We start from the raw sequence: 25180 nt of genomic DNA on the forward strand, positions 1-25180 counted from the left end.
AGAAGATTTTTATTTTAAAGAGCATTTCTGCTCTGAGAAAAAATTATATGAACCTGACAGATTTTCACTTAGCAAATCCATTTCTTTGTTCTGTAAGGATTTTATCTGCACACACAAGCAATAAAAGAAATTTTGCTTTGTTTTTTATTCCTGCTAGACAGGGTAATTATGTCTTAGGTAACAAGCTGAATTCTGTTCCTTTTTATACATGGCCAACAGAATTTACTGCATTGCTAGCAAAGATATTTATGTAACTTAATGAGAACACAGAAAAAGGAGCAAAGGTTTAGTTTGCTTCAGACAGGCTTCCTGTGAGATTACCAATATTTATTGCTTTGATCTTTCCTCAAGGTTCAACATTAAAAGAGGCAAAATCATATAAACAAGACTTTACAGTTGCTGTTAACTGTTAATTGATTATTAATTTTTTGAGATTACTTTGCTCCTGCAAAGAAAAAACAGCCAAAATAATAATCTTTTATCTGTGGAAACACTGTTCTTCTGCCAATAAATTTTTCTTGAAGAAATAGCAAAGGAAAACAGATTGTCTAAGGAAACATCATATACCCAGTATATAGGAACCTTGGTATTCATGTTCCGTAGTATAGTATATAGGAACCTAGATATTCATGTTCTGTAGTCTGGTTGTGTCCAGGAAAGTCTCTTCAGCATTCTGACCAAGGAAAGCTGAAGCTCTGTCTGCCAGAGAGGTGTTATATTCTTTTTTTTTTTTTTTTTTTTTTGACCTTGCCTTGGGTAGGATGATTTCTAGATTGTTTAACAGAACAGCTAAAACCTAGAGCAGAGTTCACCTAACCTGTTTAAGCATCTATAAGCTAGCACATAGTCTAGTGTTCCTAGTCTCCTCTTGTAGTCTATGAACAGATTAAGTAGCCCAGAAGGTGATTTATGTCACTGCAAGGTAGGTCAGATAAATTATCTTCTGGAGAGGCCCATGTACCTTCTATTTACTGTATAAGAGTCCAAGTAATCCAACTTAGTTTTGGATATCCAAGTACTAGAGGCCTAAAGCTTAGATAGGATGAAGACTGAGCTGGACTCCTAAGTGGGGTAATTTTAGGTGCTTAAGTTTACCCACAGAACCCTTAAATGTAAATTTGGACCCACCTTAAGTAGACTTCCAGAAAACTGCAGTGAGATACGCAGCAATGTGCAATATATTGATAACAGCAACACATTTCTAATCACAAGAGGTCTCAGATGTGCTGCACACATTTAGTGCACTCCTCAGAGCAGTTTTTTCAAAGGCAGAGGCTGTATTTGGTACTCACTTGAAGGAAAGCATTCAAATGATGTAGAACCAGATTGATTGTCTGTATCTTGCAAAGATCAAATAGAATCCATTAAAACATTATTGATTCAAACTTTGTGCTGAAGTGCTGTCTGTGAGAGCTCTGCCATTAGCCCTTTGAAAGGGCTGATTAGACTCTGACATGAGTTATGAGCAGAGAGAAGCTACCAAATGGTATTAGTGTGCATAGTGAAAGGCACTGGGCATTAGCAGGGGGCAGGACTAGATCCTCTCCAGAGCTCACTTCCAGCCTCAGCCATTCCATGATTCTGGGATAACTCATTTCTGGCATTCATGTACATCCCCTCTTGCCCATGCCTGAGTTCTCAATTGCTTTGCCAACCCTATTATTGCATTTTCTCTACCAAAAAAAAAAAAAAAAAAAAAAAGCCCAACTGAAACTAGATTTTAAAATATTTTAAAGAAACCTTCTGCTTTTACGTCAAAGAGACAAATTTGCCAGGTGCCTGTGGTATATTTGAAAGGAAAGTAAGGAGCAATCAGATTCAAAATGGAATCTTTTAAAGATTGACTAAGCAGCCTGCCAGTAATGGGCTACTCTGTGCTTTCCCCACCAGGTGGGAACAGAAACATCAATATGTCAGACTGAGTGGAAACAAACCCTAAGGACAGAATAGTGTGGTGAAGCTATCTACCCACACAGCATTAAAAAAAATTGATGTGCCAGTGTATTATAAGCATTTAATTGATACTTTGCAATTATCAAAATCAGACATTCCATTGGCAGAGCACAGCATGCACTTTTTCTTTTAGTTTACATACTGTTATTATCAAAGTGATCAGCTTTTTTGGAAGGGATAATAAAGATAATTGCATAAAAAGTAAGCTACCACATCTTATGTTAGAGTGTATTTTTGCTGTTTTCTGTCTTTAAATACACAGTTCATTTTCATAAAATTGAGCTTATAAAATGGTCCTTACTATAATTTAAAGTATTTCAATAATTTAGAACCAAATAATAAAGTTCTTAGCATATGCAATCAAAATTAAATTTAAATGGAAGGGTAATATCAATATTTTTTTAAATTTCTGCAGTCTTTTCAAGTTCCTTTTTCCCAGTAAGAGGATGTTTTCACTGTTGAGTTATAAATGAAAATAATTAATTCCACATCATTCAAGATACAGGATTTGAAGATAGGAAAATGTTTAGTATTCTAATTCCAGACTCCCTAGCAAGTGCTCACAGTCTGATTCATCTAAATGCAATGGTCCTCATTCAAACCATCTCCATGATTTTTTGTCCAATTTTAACCCAGCAGCAATGCTTTTGATTTCCTAAAGAATCAAAAGAAGTTGATGAATAAGACTATGGAAGTTTTATTTATTGAAATTGAAAGATAGAAGAATTATTTGAATTGGATGGATTTCTTTTTGATTTTTTTTCTGCTTTGGCATATGGTTTTTTAGATGAGTCAAACTGATGATTGATTAATAAGTATCATCTCTTAACATTATGTGCATATGATGACACTGCCAAAATTCGAACTCCTTGACTGCATTAAACTAATTTATATTTTCAAATAATGTAAATGGAGCTCTGTGTCACAGAGATAATCAATCAGATGATTTGCCTTCCAACTGCGCAAATGAATGCGATGGATGTGTGTCATAGATGCTTTGTTATTTCTGAGGTTGCCACAATAAAATACTCTTTTTAACAGAATGCTTAATTATTTTGTCAGAAGAACAAATGTATCACGCACAAAACGTGAAATATTTGCTCTATCAAGCCATATAATTTCAAGTCACAAACATCAGGTCTGCACTGTATTATATTGTTTTGGCAATATGCTGATTGCCAGGTGTCTGACAATCTACCATGGGCACTTCTGCACAAACTGCCATGAGTCAGTGAAGGAAATCATTTCATTCAATTTGGAATGTACAAACTGTTTTGTTTTCTTTTCTTAGGGCATGTATTTTAGCTTCTCAAGGTGAAATTATGATTGTCATCTCTGATATTGCAATTCAGGCTGGGAATGTAACAGAAACAATGTGTAGACTCAGTCAAACTCAGAATCCTTCTGTGTGCCCTGCATCCACTCTATTTTTTACTAGCAAACCCAAGAGCTGTCTTTTTACTTTAGCTAGTGGCACCTTGGGATGCAGATAAAGAACCTGTCAATATCAAAATGTTAATTAATAGAATAAGTCTACATGAAGGTAACCTGAGATACTTTACAGATGCATTTTCCTCTTCCCTTGTATGTCTGTATAAAGTTTGTAAAGCAACACAAGGCTCATCAGTGTTGAGACTGCTTGGGTATTCACCCAATCTTCATGAAAAAAAACATTCCCAGAGCCTTTACAAGGCAAGAACTGCTATTTGCAGAGGCATTAATGAGCCTTTCCAGCACTTTTCTCCCTTGCATGCCATTCCTCTGCCTGGGTTACAAGTGCAAAGACAAATTCCCAGTGGCACAACTGGCAAAGGATCAAACACAGTGCCACACTGCTGATACTAGTTCAAGATGCAGATCAACTTATTTTAATCCATTTATTGAGTTGTCACACTTTTGCTGATGAAGTATTTTTTAAATTTAACATTTCTCAGTGATTTTCTGCTAGGTGAGATAATACCCAAACCCATATGCTTTTCAGAAAGGGTTGAAAAGAGTTCCGCTTTATTTGACCCTGGCTGGTTGGGTTTTTTTACATTGTGTTTTACTTTGCTTTTTCTGCCTATTACTTTGGAGAGCAAAATATCTGTATTACTTAAACAAGTGATGAATCAAAAGCAGATCAGCTATTGCCTGTAAGTATGTAGCAGGCATAGCAGGTTCACTTCATGTGAAATATACATGATAGTTTTTAATTCTGATTTATTTAGTTTTATTTACATTATTTCAAGTTTTTTTATCAAAAGAGAAGTGTTGAACAGTAACCAGTTTTTCTTTTTTAAGGCCAGGATTAGTTTCACCATACAGTAACTGAAACAAAAAATTGCACTTGTTTGAGGAGCTTCCTTTCATGGTTAAACAGTACAAAAAAAAAAAACACTTCCAAATTTCTAAATGCCCAGGTGCTTGCAATGGGAGCCACAATTTATGCTTCTAACAAGCAGTTCAGGTCAATTCTCCCATTGGCAGCAGCATGTTGCTGCCAGGTATTTGCTTGGTGTTCTGCAAGGATCTGTGGGCCAGTTCCCAGCACAGAGGTGTCCCCAGAACCTAAAGTTCCACTTCTGTCACACATGGCAGCAGCCTGAGCAGCAGCAAATGAAGCCTGAACACAAGAGTGACATACATTTCTCACCCTACCTGTGGTCTTTTCAAGTTAGGTGCGAGATACACTAGGTAGAAGTGGGTGAAAATGCTTCTGCTGCTTCTCCCTTCGTTGAGGCAGCTGCAGCTACGAACACAGTGAGGGCAGAGGGCCCCCAGACCCTGTTACTAAATATCCCCAGGTCTCAGTTTGGGCACAGTGGGACTGAGAGGAATGTCACTGATCCCAGTGCCCCAGAGCACAGCTCCAGCCTAAGGAATGGAGATTTGCAATTGTCCTCTGAAAACAATGTTCTCCTCCTGGCCACAGCCCATGGTCCAGTTCATTACCATCTTGCATGGGATTTTTTGCCTGAGAAGCAGAACAGAACACCAGAAATTCCCTTAGTATTTTCTTGTTAATTTTATTTTTCCTTGTCCTCTCTTCATCCCAATTCCATCCAGAGAATTCACTAGCATAGAAAAAGAAGTGTTGCTATCTGCTGTTCTGGACTTGATCAAAGTAATTTGAGGAACTAGTCAAAGCTAGAATTAATTTCTAATTGAAAGAAGAAAACAGTTCCTGCTTCCTTGGTGACAGGAATATTCCTGCCTTGTAATGCTGAAATGGACTTCAAGGAAGATGCATCTTTGAGTACATTATGGAAGCCATGAGGATGTTTGACTTTGCTGACAGCAGAGTCATGAGAAAAAAGAAATTAAAATATCCTCAGTGGCTTGTGTGGTAATTATAAACACATGCAAATAGGGTTCTCATTGCTATCAGTCCTCCTCCTGCCAACTGGGCATCAGAAAGGTCCTCTCATGTGATTTCTGTTTGAAGTGCTGAGGTGTTTTCTGACTACTGACAACAGCCTCTTTGTATGTTGAACAGACCAGGGTATACTCACAGCCAGTCAGCTGACAGAGAAATTATTTTAAAGTTTTTTCCTGGGTTGAGAGTTGGAGAAAAAGTTATTGTTGAAATTTTAGGAATGAATTAGTTTTTTTCCCATTTGAGATAAAAAAAGAAAGAAAAATTAATCATAAAATCAGTAAGAGACATTTGAAGGTAAATAGATCTATTCCAATCCCTGCAAAATATCCTGAACTATGGCTAAATTCAGAGAAATAAAGATAATTCTTCAGGCAGTATCATGTGCTTTTCCTGTTTCTAGAAACAGACATTTCATTTCTTTCTCTAGTGAACATAGTCTGATTTTTCTCTAGAAGGGCACAGGGTCTATGAGTTCAAATGGAATAAAGAGGACAAAAAGTGTTTTGGCATTGCTCACCTCTCACAGAGGTTAAGAAAGGAGGGATACTACAAAAAGAAATTGGTATAGGGACTCTCACTGACCTGTGAAGTGTCTTTTCACAGAGTCCAAAAGGTCTTTAGCAATGAAGTCTGGGCAGTGCAATAATCCTGCATCAGCCATGGCCAAGGAGAGGGAGCAATGTGCAGGGTGAGGGCAGGGAGACCCACCGAGCCCTCCTGCTGGACTCACATCTATCCTGAGGCTGTTCAGTAAACAGCCAAAGTCAGCTGGGAGCAAATGCCCTCAGCATGCCTCCCATCCCCACCCGCTGAAAGGAATCCTGCCCTTGGCTCCACACTGCCAGGAGCAGGGCAGAGCTCTCCTCCACTTGTTCTGTAGCCTGCTCTGGGGACAGATAAGACAGAAGTCAGAATCTACAGAATGCAGATTTTGGAAACTGAGCAGCAGTAATTCAGCATTTTACGGAAATGGGCCAGCAAATAGGCTTTTCTCAAGCATGTTTTTTTAATTTTAAATTGTAAATTTTGTCTTAATGCCTGGTCAGCAGTAGATTTCATCTGTTCAAGACACCAGAAAGTCTTTCTGACCTCAATTAATGCTTTGAGGAGCTAAGCTAGTAAGCATTTCAGCCATTACTTTGCCATCACAGGGACATAAATGTATGTTAGAAACATGTGCTTTGCTAAAATGGTCTTGGAGCAGTTTCTGCATGCCTCTGTCCCCCCTTGGATCACTCTTGCCATTCTTTCTGTGCTGGCATTCCAAAGCTGCTGATTCACAGCCTACATCTGGTCCTGTAGCATTCTTGCCAACTCAAAGCCTGATGGATTATTTGGACACTTAACTTGCCCAAAACATTCTCCCTCTGTCACTGATTTGTTTGACATCCCATATGTTATAAATACATTTCTGCAGGGCCTTTCCTCACTATATTCGATTAGTCTACTTGATTTATCAGAAATGAGGTGTTTTCTTTCCTTCTTTCTTTCATTCTTTCTTTCTTTGGCTCAATTCTGCTTAGGAAAAGGGACTAGACCAAGGACTGTGAGCTTTCAGCTGTCAGCTGTGAGCTGACCAAGCTTTGTGAACTGTCACTGGAGAGAGCAAAACCAGAACTTTCCAGATGTGTGACTGTGGAGAGTCACCTGGGATTTTTGAAATTTAGCATTAAGATATTTTTAGACTGACATATACCCCATTTTCTTAATGTTGAATTGTGTCTGTGTTAATTAATTTATAATTGCTTGTGAGTTCTTTGGTCATGTAATACAACTTGGGCATCCAAGATAGTATGTGAGATCAGATAGCAGCTGATTTCTGCCTAACTTGTGGCTGTAAAGAGGCTGGGAACAGGAGAACAGTGACTGTACTTGATTACATGCATGCTAGGAGGGATGCCTTGCTTGGAATTCCTGCACTAAAACATATGAAAATTTACTAAATTTACTTGCCATCCTATGAAGTTCATCTCCACTGCACCAAAGGTGGCCAAGGTCCCATCCTGTGGAAATAAAACAAAATTTGCAAGTAATTTCAATGTATCTAGGATGACTTCCAATGAAATTCCAATGTATCTAGGATGACTTCCAGCCTTAACCAAGGCTGTTTTTCCCTCTTCAGCAATTTCAGTGGGAGCTCCTCACTGAAAAAGCTGATCAGGGCATGAGTGGATTTTACAGAATGAGGGTTCCTCCACTGAAATGTTTAATATGGGGAGTATCTGTGAAGCCTTCTTTGTCAATGCACTTCACAACTATTATTTCCAGCTTCACTAGGCAGAAATAATTTCCAAGGGTGGGATGTAAATTTAATGTCCATGGCACTTCAGTCTTTTCCTGTTGAAACTTAGTTATACCACCCATGTGCTCTGCCATCAGTGGCAGGAGCAACGTGCACTGGGAGCAGGACAGGCAACTCCTAAGCCACCAAAAAACTTTGTACAGTGCTTTCAGTGAGAGCTGGCTGTTGTTCAAAAGCCAAAACCAGCTGTCTTTCAAGAAATCTGCCTCCAAACTGGCACAGAAAGCCACCATTACAGACTTGTGACAGTAGTCATGTTGTATTGTATGTAGATGGATACAGGATAGATATTGGCTGTAGAGATCCTTGTCCATAGCACAAATAAGCAAAATAATCTGCAACATCAGGTTTTTTTCATCCAATCCATCATTCCTGCAGTCTGACCATTGTGTGGGAATTTTCACTTTCAGGGATTTTCTTGCTAAGAAGCATATCTCAAGTCTTTGAAAAAACTGCTGAATGTACACCCCACTGGCTCAGAGCCAAAAGTACAACACAATGTGTGTGGGTTTTATTTGTTTGCAGCCAGTCATAATTTTTTTACTAACTTGAGTCCAGCCTAAGGAAGTAGAAGTACGTGGTCAGATCTATCCTTCAAAAATGTAAGGTGTTGATTCTAAGTTTACTAAAGCAGGAGGCAAATTTAGAGATCCTTCGTCTGGTTCTTGTAAGCTTTGCACCTCTGTGCTGCTTTGCCTTCCCTCTCTCTGCTTTTCTCTCTCCTGAGCACTTGCCCTCAGGATCTTGACACTGCTCTGTGTCTCACACCAGAGCACAGAGCAGCTGCTGTGCCAGGACAAATTTGCTTTCTGAGAAACAGTAGGGTCCTGGCCAGCCAAGCCAGGGCCAGCTCAGGAACTTGCCCTGCATTGCAGACAGCAGCTGAGTTTCCATGCACAGCCTTTCTCTACCTGCAGGCTGAGCTCAGGTTTTCAACTTCCTTTTACACATTGTCCCAGAGCAGGATGCTGCGGGAAGCATTATGATTTTCATTGCAGGAATCATCCTGGAGCTTTTCAGTCTCAATTATTTAAAGCCATTGTGACTTATGGTCAAAAATAAAGTCTCTATCAGCAGATGGAGCTGAGCTGAGGTCACAATGATCCCATTTGCCATATCCTGAATAAAAGCCTTCTAGATGAAACTAAAAAAAAAAGGTACTTGTGATGCTTCACCAGTACTGAAAACAAGCCAATTTAGTGCTGGCTGTGACTGGTGAGACAGCTCCTGTGTTTGAAGTGTTCTGCTATCCCTTGTGATGTTCCCTACACAGGAACGGTGACCCAGGAAGGCCTGCTGCACCTCCTTGATGATGGCCAATCCTTTTCTTCCCACAGAGTGATAGCTGCTCTCAGACAGTGCAGCTCCACTGCCAGCCAGTGCAAAGTCAATCTCCTGGCAGAAAGTCAGATTTCTGTTCTGGTTACTCTTTCCCCTCTTCTCTGTGCTTTTCTGACTAGAATTCCCTTTGCTGTACTTTCACGGAATCTCAAGCCTGAGAGCTGGGCAAAAAGCCACGTTCACAGTGAATTGATAGAAATTTGCACCAGGAAATGTAGTGGGAAGGACAGAGAACAGCAAAATGTATCCAAAATGACTATCAAAGAGAGGAATAAAAGCCAAACTAGGTTAGAGAGATGAGACTTCTGGATGTCAAGCACATAATTACTAGAAATCTTCTGATAGTTATGGTATGGGTATTTTGAAGATATTTGAGGAAATAAGTACCTAAATGGAGGTAGATGCTAAGTCACTGCAGGAGCGTATAGAAATGACCATATGAGAAAGGCCACTAAGTCCAGTGGCATGGATGTAATTCACTCCCAGGCACTGCGCCAACCCAAGGCCTAATCTCTGCCAAATTATTTTGGGCCAGGTTTCTGTGGTTGCTGCTGAATCTGTCTTTTTCCATCCTACAGTAAGAGGCGGTTTAACCCCAGCAGACACATGGAACTGAACTAGCAATTTATTTCAGGGAATGGGTTTAATGCTCCTGACAAAATGGAAAGTCACCAGCTGGAATATCTTCTGTATCTCATTCAATCAAATATTTTCATTATAATGTCTATTAGACCAAGCATAAGTGAGAGGTAACTTTTCCCAGTATTCACAAAACTCCATAGCAATTGAAAGGGAGGCCAGATATCACATAATTTTTTCCTATTAAAACAGTCAGTATCTAAAAAGGCACAAAGCCTTGACAGGTTTCCATACTTCAGTGAGTGCAATTTTAATGGTGTTTTTATACAAATAATCTCATCGCTGAAAGTTGTTTGTTCAGCTGATCTGGCAGAGCTGCATGTATTATAGAAAGATAGATCATGAGATGTCTCCCTGAAACTTCCAGGTTAAGCGTAGAATCCTGTTAGAAAAGGCAGTGTATGAAGACATTCAACACCTTCGACCAAATTGTTCTTGCTGCTGAGAGTTCTTTCAGGTCTACCCTGGGATCATCACAGGAAACAGTGTCAGGTGCCAAGTGTCAGCAAGATTTCTCCTGTTCTTACTGTAATTTCAGCATTGTATTTTATGCAAAGTTGGTCCTAATTCCAATTAGGTTATTTGGTTTTCTGGTATGTCAATATTCAGTAGAAATTTTGTGCATGTTATCTTCCTTGCTGCTTTGCCTTGTTGCTTGCCTCTTTCTGTGAATCTTTGCTGAATCTATAGAGTGTTCCATATAATTGTCTTGTCACCCTGATTTACAGGGAATGAAAGAAAGTAGTAAATCCCTGAGAAATAATGTTTGTTATCACTTGACTTACTCTGAGGGAAGGGTTTTTTTGAGACCATCAGCAAGAAGATAATTACATAGCTGGATTCAGTGTATCATCTAACCCATCTTTTTGGTGCCTTTACTTACATAAAACAATTTTTGTTTCCTACATCTGCCTGATGCAAAGCTGCAGGATTACTTTAGTACCACGAAATCTGAGGTGGGAAATGAAAATGTAGATTCCCAGTGAAAGGGAGTTGGTATGTCTTTGTTGGCTCTGTTTAAACCTGAATCTTCAATGCAGAGCACTGAAGCACATTTACATTACTTTTTCAGGACTGAGATTGTATCACCAAACCTCACATGTATGCTTACAGAGGTCCAAATTACTTGCAGTTGTGGTGATTGGTTTAATGATTATGTTGATCCATGTCTGTCAGGACCCGACTTGAGACAAACTGTGCAAAGCTCTACTACCAAAGAGCTAAAAGATGTCCTTTGATGAGCTCTGTCCTGTGCTGCAAGCAGACAAATGTCCTCAGGGCAAGCCCTTGTTACGCTCCTGCAATGCCTTTGAATGTTCTGAAGTCTCCAAACCAGACAACTTAACTATATCAATGTTGTCTGTATTAAGAGAAACAATAAGGTAAAGCACAAGGCCAAGAGACAGCCAGGGGCAGTGGCCAAATCTAAAGGAACAGCAGGAGAAAAGTCAGCGGCTGGTGAGCAGCTCAGGAGGGCAGATCTGTGAGCCATACACCAGGAGAGAAACAAGGACAAACAGCTGGAAATATGAGCTATAAAAAAGGCTGAAAGTGGGTTTGGCTGATGGCATCTGACTGCTGTCTGCAGCCAGAGCCAGGCGCTCCTCCAAAGCACCAAGGCAAGCGGGGCTGCCAAGGGCTGCGCTCCCGCAGGAACTGCCGGCGCCAAGGAAACTGCAAAGGAGGCTGCTAATTTTCATTCTCCAGGTTTGTTCAGTGTTTACCCACATCCATCTCCTCTTCCTGGGCAATCTTCTCCCCCCAGCCCTCTTCCCAACCCACAGAGAGTGATACAAGCCTTCTGCAGGAAGGACCCTGCCCTCTGGCCAGCCGTGACCCCAAGGGACAGTGATCATCCTGGCCACCAAGGCTGAGCTGGTGCACACCCACACGAACGCGCAGAGGCATTTGCTGCTGACAGCTCTTACAAATAAGGAGGATGGTTGTGGAAATGAAGAATGGAATAGATGATTTCTTGGTGGACACATTTTGTTACCCCTCCTGAGCCTTACTTTCTAAGATACAAATTATATTGATTATCTCTGAAGTAGAATGTTAAATCACCCAAAACTCAGAAGGTTTTTCTTCTAAAATTCTTCATTTTGATCATATTGCTGACAAAATACTAAAACACACCACAGATTCCAACTCATGTGGCAGTCTCCTGGGCTAAAGCAACAGCTTTAAATCAGGCATTTTTTGAAGCTGCAAATTATGCCTGTTCTCCTGATGACATCAGTGAACCACAAACTACTAAAGAATTAAACAAGCTCTGAACTCCCAGCAGATGCCAAACTTCAGATTTATCTATGCTATACTGTCTCTGTCCAGATTTTTGATGTGGCTGGTTTCCTGTCTCTGTGCACAAGCATACTTTGAGAGAAAGGTTTATCACACTGAGCCGTGCAATCATAAACAAAACGAAAGCTTTCAAGCCTTATGAAATGCATATCTCAAATATGTACATATCTCAAAACTAATATTGCTCTTAAGATGATGCCATCTTTGTTCTTAGAGAATACTATTGAACATAGAAGTGCATTTATTCAGGTGATTTGATCCCATTTTATCCATGGGAATTTGTTTAATGTGTTTGATTAAAATTATGTAATCAAACACATTAAACAAATTCTCTCTTTTTTTTCAACTTGAATTCTTTGATGATAAAAGCTGTTTTATCCCAGAAACTTATTAAACCAGAAGGCCAATTTGGAAAGCATGATTTCTGACACACTATCAAGAAGCTGGACCATGACAGTGGAATTTGGCTGGTTTTTGGTGTCTGGTGGTAACCTAGTGAACCAGTTTCTATTGCCAAAAAGACATGATCCTGGTCCTTTTGTGTATATGCCATCATCATCTCAGGTTTTTATGGAGACTAAACACTTTCTTGGGCAGCAAATTTTCTTCTGGCTCCTGGGCCTTGTGTTCATGTCCTGCACAGCATTAATTTTACCTAAGAATAGTTGTTCACTTCCATTACATCAGTCAGGGCCAGACTGGTAAGATTTTAGATCACACATCCAGTGAAATTCACTCTAAAATCTTACCAAAATTATTTACAACCACAGTTTCAAAGGTCTGCTCCTCACATACATCAGTGCTAGCACTCTCATTTGAAGTTCCAGTGAAAGCCACATTGCACTGGAGAAGTACAGGAAATTGGCTTTGGGGACAGTGGCCAGAGTGGTTTTGATTCAGTGGTGGAGAAATTCTCTTTTGCCTCCAAGCTGTTTGGATTTCTCTGCACCCACTGCAGCCTGAACCTGAACTGCCTGTGCCCTGAGTTAATCCTTCCTTCTCTTTCTGGTGGTACCAGGGCTGCTCCCTGCTCAGCTGGAACTTATCCACTGGGACCTAGGGAATGTGGCTTTTCCTAAACCTATGGGGTTTAAGGGAGAATAAAAGGGACCCTGGGTTTTTCAGTGGTGTCTATGGTCACCCACTGAAGAGACCTTCTCAGCTTCCCCTTAAATGAAAACAAACCCTGCAGCCAGGTCCATATGTCACTGTCAGATGCATTACAGATATAACCTTCATCCAAGCAAAGCATACTTTTTGCTAAAATAGCTCAAAAATTATTTTATCTTTGGTGTTGTACACTTTCCTTTTTTTAATTTACTAAGTTAAAAATATATTTAATATTAATATTACATTTAAACTTTTTTATTATTATTTCTATAACTTGTACATAAATATCTAGTCTCTGGGTAGATTCAACTTCACCAAATTAATGTAATAACTGTGGATTTCTATAAGAGCAATATATGTCCCACTAAGCTTGAAATACTAAATATTGTCTTCCCAATCTGACAGTTAAAATATATCTTGTTTTCTGAATGCTTTTTCAGTTATCTTTCACTTTAGCAGTCAAAAGAATTACTTTTGGAAGTGATTTGTTCTCAAAGATACAGACTCAGCTGAATAAAAAGCTGAATTTGCCTTGTTCTCAATGAACATTTATGTTGCTGATTAAGGGTAGCTACAAGGACTTACATGAGCTTCTAGTCCATAATTTCATTAGTGGACTGTACTTTAATGCAGTAGTGGATGCATTAATTTACTTTTCCTAGGATTGTTTTTCATGCTCTGTACTGAGACCAATTACTCAGCTATGATTCAAGCACAACACAGCAAGAGATGAGGCAAATTAAAAGCAGTGACGGAGCAATTTTCAGGACTAAGAACATTTACAGTTCCAGGGGGCTTGAAGACTATGACAGCTGAAGGGAAAAGGTAGGTCAGAAAAGGGGTTTTTTTCCCTCCAAAGTGCACTGCAGATATTACTAAGAATTACAAGAAGCTCTTAACTTGTGAATACAGGAACAAAGTACTGCCCAATTTGAAACATTTTTATGTTGCTGTTATGAATTTATATTATTTATATGTGTGTATCTCTGAAGTGTTTAAGTCATACTCATTTTTCTTAACTACTTCAATTTTTTGTACAATGCAGCTCCTTTGCTAGAGAGTCATAGTGAGCCCTCTCACATCAGCTGTTTTTCAGGTGTAGAAACCCATTCCTGCTTGCACCATAAGAGGCAAAAGGAGGAGCATAAAGATGCTAAAAATTTGCATCTTTAGCCAAGGAGGTGCAGCAGGAGTCAGGAGAGCTGTGTCAGGAAGCACCATCCCTTGTGCCATGTTCATTGTGGGCTGCTCCAGAGCAGAACATGCTCAGTACCACCCTGCACATCTGTGTGAGCTGATATTCCCATAGTGCTGCCAGCAATCAGGCTCATCCCCTGGCTTCAGCAAGAGGGGGATGTGGGTGCTAACCCCTATTTTTGCCCCTTTCCCTGCTGCTGAGGCTGGGTTGGTGGTGATGGATGCCTGTGTGATTCTCCTCAGCCTCTTCAGCTTGAAGCTCATTTTACTTTCAGACTCCTGCTCCCACCTTGCTTTGTGCTTGCTTTTTATTGTTTGTTCCTTCTCTTTCTCCCTTTTTTTAAAATAAACTGTTTTAATTTACAGCTGTGTCTATGCTTAGGCTGGGTTGATCTGCAGCACTGTGAACCATCCCTAGCTCAGGACAGTAACATACAGACAGAAATCAGTTCCATGCAGAATGCCTCGGCTCTAAACTCCAGTGTTCCCGGAGTTCCAGAACTTCTATCTTTTATCCACAATAGCATTTGGTACTCAAATGCTAAAGACAGCAGCACTACAGAGGTGTGTTGAAAGGCTTTTGCTAAATATGGATTAAAAGGTGAATTACCTCTGCTTCGTGTACCTGAAGATTAGAGTAATCCCTCATGGCATGCAAATGAAATCCACTAAACCCACAGAGCCCTGGGCACTGCTGTGGAGAACACAACTTCCCTGCTCATCACAGGAACCCTGGGTGCACCCAGAGCATGGAAAGCTTGCCTTGCTTCCTTTTCTGCTGGAATCCTCATGAGGAGAGCGGCTGTCTCACAGAGAGGGAAGGAAGCAGCATTAGATGGGGAAAATGAAAGGCAACGCTACAGCAGAATCTGGCAGAGATGAAAAGATCAACAGCTGGAAATTTGTCAGTTTTGACAATCTCTTGAGATTACTCTGCATATGCTGGCTATATTCCTCTGCAATTTTGACAGAATAAGAAAAATAACACCAGAAAATGGTTGGAAGTTATATAAAAAATAATGGGAATCCATGGAACTAAGCAATACAGGGTAGCAATGATAGGTACCTCTGAGGCTGAGAAAATGAATCATAATGGAAATATCACCTTCTATGTAATTTTACTATTAGATGTACCAAAGAAGTGTTGTTAAGGTCAATGCCTGGTATTTACGGCTGGGGATTGATTTGACCTCAAGTTCTTTCATTTTGTTATTCTGCCAGTAGTTAAAAGTACACATTGTGCTGCCAGAAGAGTGGCTACCCAGGCCTCACTTCAGGCACTTTTCTTGTTGGCCTGACTTGCCTTGAACAGTGTGAAATAGCTTGTGGCCAGAAGCTCCCATCCCATTTAGTTTAAGGCATTTGCTATACAGCTGGGAAAGGAAGGGACTGATAAGAGACTCGGAGTTTGTATGAGTAAAGCACAGGAAGATTTACCAAAAAGAATCCTGCACCAACAAGGGTTGGTTTTTTTATGGCTAGGACTCATGGGTTTGTAATGTACAGATGTAATTCCTGACTACTTTAGATTAAAATAAATTGTCTTGACATGGTGACCAAACTCTTTAAAAGAGGTAACAGTCCCACTAGTTGCAGCAATTAATGGCATAATTTTGCAAAGTGTGCTTCCTATTTTGCGAAAATATCTCCTAAATCTTGCAGATTTCTTGCTTTTACTTGCTATTTTTGATTCTTATATTTACATGTTAGGAGCAGGGAATTTATTTCCTGGCACTAATAGACTTGTGTCTATGTTTACTGGCTAGCTGGAAGCTGTTTGTAAATATTTCTATATCACTAACACCTCCTATTTCCAGAGACATCACTAAATACTGGAATACCAAATTAGCAATTACAAATCACTAATGCTAATCACTACAGTGGTGCCTTGTTTCACCAAGGCTTTCTTTATCCCAGACAAGTTAATCACCCTGTGCTGCCTCTACAGCCAGGAGGAAATTTCTGTAGCAAAATCTGGAGCAGAAACCCAACATTCAAGTGCTCTGAACAATTCTGGGGAGCCAACTTGGCTACAGGGGGTCTCCAGAGACCCAGGGCTGCAGGAATCCCTGCATTATACCCATTATACTTAGGATTTTTTTTTTTTAATATTTAAGCAAATTAATTCTAATAAATCAAAACAAATGGTCATGCAAAGGACAAAAATTAACAAAAGGAGAAAATTGTTGATCTCATGCTTCCCTGCAGAGAAAATGAGGAAAGGGTGGAGAATCACCCAGGCACTTTCTGATTATCCTGTGAGATAGGATGGGAACAATGAGTGGTTGGTGTGAGCCTGAACAGAGCACTTTCTTTTTGGCACTTCAACAAATGTTGGCAGCATTTTCCTTTTTAATGTCAACATTATGTGCACAGCTTCAAGGTAAGAGTTCCAAGTCACTCAAGTTAATTGATACATCAGGGATGCGGAACTGGAACACAATGTCCTTGATGCTACTTAAAAGAATTGCAGAACTCTGTGTTGCCTTTGCAGGAGGGACTAGAAAAATCCAAATGCACTACAAAAGCGCTGGCCAGAAACGGGGGAGTTCACTGCAGCCCTTTCCTTCAATGCCTGTCAGATTGATTGAAAAACTCTGAAATTATATCTTCTGCACTAGTTTTAATGATTAAATACTGTCCTACCTCCCAAGATGGATCGACTTTTGTCTTATGCAGAGCTGTCCTTTTGCTGGCTGCAGGAATGTTTTCATACAGAAGAAGTGAGTACTTTGTGCTCTGAATTCCCAGCTGTCTGCTGCAATGTAGCCTCAAGGCTTCAAAATTCGGTGTGAGATGCTGTCAGTGCAAAGAGAGACCCCTGTGCTCAGTGGAGAGAAGGAACGCTGCTTACCAGTAGCTGCTGCTCCTGGGATGGATCACCTGCCCTTAAACTCAGGCTGCAGCTGAACATCCAGCTGTGATGCAGGCACTGCAGAGGCTCAGGCCACGTCCTCTTCACCCTTACCTCGTGCTTGTAGGCTCCTGTCCCAGCCCCTGTCCTTCCATGGCCACGCAGGTGGAGCAGTGCCTGAGCCACCCATTGCCACCGGCAGCACCAGCAGGGGAGGGGCAGAGGGAACAGGGTGGGCAGGGGATGTTCAGACAGGCACCATGGAAATACAGGGTCGAGAGGAAAGTGCCAGGGCAGCCAGCCTGGCCTCCAGCACTGGCCTCCATGGGCTGTGTCACATCTGTCAGCCTGGTGTGGCTTCTCTTGGGAGTATCCAGGAGTGTGACAGGGGTTAAGGTATGTTTACTTGGGCAAACCAAGCCCTGTGGCTCCAACAGTTATGGTTGCTAACAGAACACATTTTTTTATCTTATAAGATATTGCCTGTCAAATCTATTTGGTGTAAAAACGGGTGTTACAGTTGAAAGTGCCCTGACTGAGAGGAAAATTCTTCTCTGAGATTCCATGCTTTACGAGAATCTAAAGAGGCTCTTCAGACCCCCCAAAACCCTGGCTCTGCCCCCAGAAGCAGCAGCTCTGCACAAACTTTACAAAGCCATGGTCTGTTCTGCTCCACAGTTTACCTAATCCAATAAAGGCAGTATTTGTCTTTCTATAGTCAGGTAGGGAAGACTTGTAAGACTTGTCCTAGCTGTATTTTTATAATCACACACTTCCTGTGCACAATGGTCACTGGGTGTAACTGTAAATAAGGACTGCTTTCATCCTGAAGTTCAAAATTATGAGGTTTCTCCACTGCTTATGTAGTGATTGTGCGCTGAGACACAGGGGGATGACAGCTGCCAAGGCCAGCCAAGGGCTTGGTGATCCTGAGAGGATGGCTTCAATTAAAGTATTTTCTATCTCACTGCTACTCCACTTTTACAGTATAACTCACTCTTGCAAATCAAAACTGACTTCATCTTTAGTACTTGAAATCCAGAGCACTTCCTAAGCTTTGACACCAGTTTCCAGGTTTTAACATCAGTTATTGTTCTCATGTGAGCAATACCCCTGCATTCATTTCACTGGAAGATGTAGCAAAGGTGAGGAACTAATCCAGCACTAGAAAGGGAAATCTTGTGACACCTTCAGCTGAAGCTCAGAAGATCCTGCCTGCCATTTATACCTCTCATTTACTTCAGTCCAGTTCTTTATTTATGCAAGCTGCATGTTCTGCATAAACCAATCACAATATTAAAAAGCAGAGAAAGGGTGGCAGTTGCCTGTTTCATTTGCTTATAAACAACATAACTGGATGTGCAACCTCCATGCTCGGAGGGGAGGACACGGGCTGCAAGGGAGATGCCTCCAGAACCTCTGGAAGCCAGGCTGTGAGCACACTCTCCAAAGGCAACCATGGCTCCTTGCTCTGTATGCTGAGATACCCCAACATGAAGGGATTTGATTTGAAAAGTGAGTTGCAGAGTTAAGAAGGAGCTGCAATCTAGCACAGTTTGTTACTCCTTAGAAGTTACAGCTTGTCTCCATGACCAACAAGAGCTCCCAGGCCAAGGCCAGGATTCTCTGATCCTTCCACAAATAAGCCTTTGCTTCTGAAAGCTCCTTCTGATTTCGGATTTAGTGAATGCAAATGCAGAAAAATCCCTTCCCTGGGGACGTGGGCTTGTTCCTCTGACAAAGAGCTGCTCCTGTCCCTTTGCCTCAGCACGACTCTGCTCCCACTGACCTTGGACCAGGATCACCTTCCTGCCCCACAGTTTAGCAAAGTGGGTATTTAAACAGGGAATCCTTAAGCTGTAAAGACCTTTCTGAAACGAGACAATTTAGGATTGATATCAGCAATGTATATTTATACTCTGCACTGGCTTCAAATCATATTTAACTTTTAAACAGGTTTGTTATGAGAGGGTTTGTAGCCAAGATTAACTTAAAAACACAAAAAGAATCCACAAAAACATCGTAAGAGCTCTTATTTCTGAATAAATATATGCTAAATAAGCTAGCTTTGAGTGCTGCTTTCACAGTAATTAATTTAACCTTAATCTTTACTCACTGTAAAACATAGTTTATTTTTCAGATGTATACACTAATTTTCAAAGAAATTGGTCATATATGGCAAGCAAAATTCATGCATAATGTCAATGTAGGCAACACCTTGGTATAACTTCCTTCTACTTTTCTAATATAGCTCACACACTTTTATGGTGGCACAAAATAATTCTATGCTCCATTAGCTATGTAAGAATTGCTTACAGAAAATGAAACCATATTTTTGAATGCTAGAGATCAGCACCAGGTGTGCATGACAATCCTAATTAGATAATATTAATTTGTCCACAAAGTGCCCTGGATTCACCAACAGTTAGTTAGATGTTCAAGCCGTAACAAATAGCACATGACTGAATTAGTGATTTTTAAAAGCTAATCAGCAGCTGGTCTGGAACCTATCCAGAATGAAATCCTGCTATGTTATGCTGCTGCATGCTGGGAATCAGCACAGCTGCTGATTTCACAAAAATAAGAAGTTCAATAGACCCTATGCCAGTGCTTAGTCACCCCCAGTGAAATGTGTTCCCTTGCTGTTCAGAGGGAGCCTCCTGTGTTTCAGTTTGTGTCCCTGGTCCTGCCGCTGGGCACCAGGACCTGCTGCAGTGTGCAGACCACTGGGCTGCTGTTTGCTCTGCTAGCAGCTGAGCCAGTGTCAAACACTGCCCCAGAGCCTACAGGCTGCCTGGGAGACAAGCACTTTTATTCATTCATAAACTCTCAGGAAATGAGTGCAGATCTCCATCCCAACCTGTGTCCCATCACTGCAGGCTGCGTCGGCCCAACAGGCAGAGTCAGACCTGCGGTGGCTGCTCCTGAGCTGTGCCTGCCACCTGCTGTGGTGGTGATGATGGGCTTGGACTGTATGGAGTGAAATCTCTCTAAAAACTGGTTTGTTGTGGACTGTGAGATCACAACTCTCTTCCCTGATATTCTCAGAGAGGAGTGATTTTAGCTGTCTTATTAGTCCTTCTGCCTTCTTGCCTTATTTAGTGCAGCCAGCCAAGCTATAGAGCTGTATGCAAGCTACTTCCAATTACAAATAAAGCTGAAATCAAGCAAGATTGCATTAAGAAAAACAAGAGACAAAGAAAAGCAACAGGCAGGAGGGAAAACATAAAGTCACCTGCTTTATCTAGTGATGGCTCAGTGCAAGGGCAGGAAGGTGAGAAGGGTGGCCTGGCCCGTCCATCCATGACGGCTGCTCTGAGGGACATCAGCAGTCAGGCTTAGGAAGTAGAGCCAGGAAAAGTGCAAATTCAGGAAGATTTCAGGTCAAATCTGTACGAGGATGATTTCTGTGGGACTGGCTCATGATGGCAACTCAGCCAAGACAGACACAGCCCCAGAGGAGCTGTAAATAGACTTCTAATGATGCATGCTGCTGCTTTCCTTGGTCAGCATTTATACCATTTTTCAAGTCTAAAATTCTAAGCAACTACTGCTTTATCTTAAAGCTTGATTAAAGCTGACCATGGGTAAGCTGACACACACTATTCACGTTATTCCTGAGGGGAACAAATGGACCACTCAAAGGCACACTAAGAAACTTTTAAAGACTTCAATGTGCTGGTTTTGGCTGGGGTAAAGATAATTTTCTTCACAGTAACCAGTCCAGGGCTGTTTCAGCATTGTGCTGAGAACGGTGTTGATAACAGGGGATGTTTCTGTTATTGCTGAGTGGGGCTCACAGTGTCAAGGCCTTTTCTGCTTCTCGCAGCGTCTTGCCAGGGAGGAGGCTGGGGGTGCAGCAGAAGCTGGGAGGGGACACAGCTGGGACAGCTGACCCCTCCTGACCCAAGGGATATTCCAGGCCATGCAATGTCAAGCTCAGTGTATAAAGCTGGGGGAAGGAGGGGAAACATTCTGGGCGATGGCGTTTGTCTTCCCAAGTCACCGCTAGGTGTGATGTAGCCCTGCTGTCCTGGAGGTGGCTGGCTGGCCCATGGGGAAGTGGTGAATGAATTCCTGGGTTTACTTTCCTTTGCTTGTGTGTTTAACCTGCAGCTTTTGTTTAACCTGTTAAATTGTCTTTACCTCGATCCAAGAGTTTTCTCCCTTTTACTTTTTCCAGTTTTCCCCCTCATCCCACCACAGGGGGTGAGCCATTGAGTGGCTTTGTGGGCTGAGGGGCTTAAACCACAACACTCAGAACAGAGTGTGCTATGGGCTTTTCAGGAACCTGAAGGCAGTTTCTGTCTGCTGGCCTGGCAGGCAAGCTGGGCACAGCAGGATTAGTCTGTACCTCTCTGGGAAGCAATAAGAAAATGGGAACATTATCTAAGACTGGATTCAGTGGAAGTTTCTTTTGTATTATTTGTACCTATTGTTACTATTGCCCCTCCAAGTGTCTGAGGCTGAAGGTGGCCATGGTCTCAAGGAAGTGCCTCAAGGATGGTAAGGGTTTGCTGAGCAGGTACCCACAAGCAGAAAGTGCTCACAGGAACAGTGGCTGAGCATCAAGTTAGTTCCAGGTTACTGTCAGAAGGGATGCCAAAATCTTGATACATTAGTGATTTTCTCTACACTGGCACCTGACCTGTAAAGAATCTGTAAAATCTGTGGGTTTGTTCTGTTTTAGCTATAGGCTTTTAATCTACTGTTTTCATTACTGGAAGCTGCTGTAAGTAAAGTGTGCTATTTTAGTTTTGGGTCCAGCCCTTCCAAAAGGGTTTATGGGCTTTTGATACTTTATTGCATTTTGATACAATATTGCATTATTATGCGTTTGCCTTTTTTTTTTTTTGCAAGCATGTTTAAAATAAAAAACACATTATATTGAAAATTAGAGTTTTTAAAACCCAAGTATTGTAAGAATTACTGGGACTTCCCTAAAGTAACATCTCCCAGAAGCAAGAGACATGAACAGCAGCTTTGTGCTGCAGAGCATCAGCACATGTATGGTGCTCACCCCTACTAACTGGTTTGTCTGCCTTCAGTTCCTGCTTCAAACTATCATGAAAACATCAACTAGACAAGTATTTCTGTCAGCTGCAGGCTGATTTACACTGGCAATGCATGACAAAACCACAGAGGAAAGGATAGGAAGTCTACAGACTGCAGTGAAAAGGATTTTATCTGTATCTATCAATGCCAGTGGCTGATAATCCCTGAAGACCTGAGATAACAAGAAAATTGATGAAAGAGCATTGTTGTGAACACCTCACATCTCATCAAATGTGTCTTCTACTGAACCCAAAAAATGCTGGTCACAGCACTGACAACTCTGCCATAAAAAATCCTGAGCTGCTTTTACAGCAGGGTCTAACAAAGAGAGAGAGGGATTTAAAACGAACACCTGACACACAGAGCATCATCTCTGGCTGAATGGTACTGAATTATTTGTGTTTACTCTCCAGCACTGTCATCAGTGGGGGCCTGTTAGCACTGAGTAGGATGGAATACACAGGACTGAATTGCTTGAATAGACACTAGGAAAATGGGAATCACAGTGGAATCCAAAGAAGAATGTGTGTCTACCCATGTTAAATCATTTCAGCCCTTTAGTAGAAAACCAGTAACAGCCACAAGCTCTGCAACACTGACAGTGCTCTCCAGCTCCCGACAGCACAGGCTCCACAAGGTGAGCAACGACAGCTCACAAAAACCTCTGCAATCACAGCTCCAGAAACCCAAGGAAAACACCATTCTCATCTGCACGTAGTCTAGATTTGAGAACATGCCTTTTTAAAAAATGGCTACATTTTTTAAAAATTGCAAGCAAGATTGCAGCAAGATTGGAGACTGCTTGCTTGTTATTACCGGCAGAAAGTCACACATCAGTGGCATGTGATTGGGAGGGACAACTTCTCTATCCAAGTACTTGAAAATGTTTATACTAAGAAACAGGAAAAAAAACCATTAACTAGTTCTAAATCAGAAATGTAGGGCTTTGGTAGCTTCATCAAAGCACCACTTTTATGATTTTTAGCTTCTTCCTAAACACCACTTCTAAGCAATACCTGGATTTGGATTAACACAAAATTTACAAACTGGAATGGAAGTTGCTCCTAGCATCCCTGACCACCATAATAATCACAGACCTGGCAGACCTCTACACTGGGAAAGCATCGCACCCTCTTTCAGCGTCTTCAGGGTGTAATTCTTCCAGCAGATGTGTTAAAACAGGACAAGAAGAGAAGACTATAAAGTTTTAACAGATCTTAAGATGTGGGTGGTTTTGATGTTGCATGTGTCAGGAGATGATGCATATGAGGATGTGGCACATCTCACTAATAATTCAAGATGGGGAAGAAAAAAGACTTAATGCTGAAGTATTTGCTTTCCCTAATCCCTACTGAAAAAACAGCCCCCGTTACCCTGAAGAGCTGCAGCCAAGTTCCTAGTGCTGCTCTAAACATCCCTGTCAGCATTTTCTTCTGGTTGCTCTAGACCACCACCTAACGGCGAGGCTCAGGCTGGGCCCGCCCGGCTGCTGCGTGCTGGGGAACGCCACAGGCAGAGCTCACAGCCCCAGCTCAGCAGGGACAGGCAGGATTCTACCAGGAGCAAACCTTCCCTGTCCCTTCCCACTGACCCTTGGGACAGCTCTAACAGGCTAAGGCAGAGCTGCTCTCCTGCACTGCTGCTGCACCTGTGGCAGCAGGGCTATTGGGTATTAAATTTTTTTGCAGAACTGAACTGTGTGACCCGGATAAGCACTAACAGGCCTGACTCACTAATTGCTTAGGACATTCTTATCCTAGAGCCTCGTTGCTGTAGATTACTGAAGCTTAGTACTTACTCGAAAATAACTTGCTCTATCTGTGACAGTGCAGAGCAATCTCCCAGAACAATGGCAGGCTGGCTGCTGTTCCTTGACTTGTCCTTCTCACACAGATCAAGCAGTGCAGCGGCTGCTCCATCATCAGTCCAGGCTCTCTCCCATTACTGGTGAAGAAATTAGTTACTCTGTATTAATTCCCTACTCTAAATTAACTCTCACTTTCTTTCCCTGTGTGGATTTTTTACTTACTTAGGGGGAACCTTCAAAAAAAAAAATAGTGCTCCTGCTTTCACTACCTTCTCTATGAAAACAAGCTGTCAAATGCCAGTAAGACTGGCACACTCACTCCCCAGGACCCACTCATGGAAAACACTGGTGAGGTTCTGACTACCTCCATAGTGAGCCATGCATGCAAACACGTAGAAAATGTTCACACAAAATACTCAGTGAAAATGTAACCAGCAGTATCCCAAAATACACAACTGTAATCTGCACCATTTTCATCTGTTTGGACTCAATTGTCTCTCACGTAAGGAACAGGCTTATCCACCTACTCCCACTCACCCTGTTCCTGCAGCAGCATTCCTTCATCCCCTATTGCTAGTATTTTGTAGGATTTCTGTATGGACTAACACACCTGTATTAAACCATACCCCATGGAGAACCTCTGTGTCTGAAATTCACTTCTCCAGTTGTTCACTCTGCCATTTGTTTACCTCTACCTGGTGGCACCTCACAGGTTAAGCCTTCAGGAAACTCTAAAATTTAGGACAGCCCAGTTTATCCAGAGTCATTACATTTTCAGGCACATTAGACATTTCTGCCACCATTATTCATTAGCTCATTTGTTTTATGTCTGCAGCGTTTTTGCTGTGTGGCAGTCCACTTTTCTTAGGTTTAGAAACTTGACTTCTATGATTTTATTTTCTTCTCAGCAATGCAATAAAGAGCCACTCAGATGGCAGCCACATCCTTAATCTCAAATTTCCAGAGATAACAGCAACTAATCACTAGGTAAGACTAGTAATCTGGAACTCAGTGGCACTGCCCTTCACCTCACAGTTCCTTCGAGGAGAAGTCCTCTCCAGTGTAATTCTGCTTCCTTCAGCTGCATGGTCACACATATGAACAAGAGCAACAACTCCTGTTTTAAATGGAAGAGACAAGAGGAAAGGATGCATCTCATTTTTCAGTACAACAACAAAAGGGCTGTAAGGAAATAAAAATAATTGCAAGCAAACCATTTCTATACAGATACAGAAGACTTCTGGTTTAGGTCTTAATCTG

At 41.5% G+C, this 25180-nt stretch overlaps 1 protein-coding gene across 1 annotated transcript in view; it reads right to left on the minus strand.

The window, feature by feature from the left end:
• Positions 1-25180, minus strand: part of KIF5B (kinesin family member 5B) — a 102975-nt gene that overhangs the window by 45920 nt on the left and 31875 nt on the right. The gene's annotated exons all lie outside the window — the stretch shown is intronic.

This window comes from Anomalospiza imberbis, chromosome 1 (genome assembly GCF_031753505.1).
Source record: "Anomalospiza imberbis isolate Cuckoo-Finch-1a 21T00152 chromosome 1, ASM3175350v1, whole genome shotgun sequence".
Classification (NCBI taxonomy): Eukaryota; Metazoa; Chordata; class Aves; order Passeriformes; family Viduidae; genus Anomalospiza; species Anomalospiza imberbis.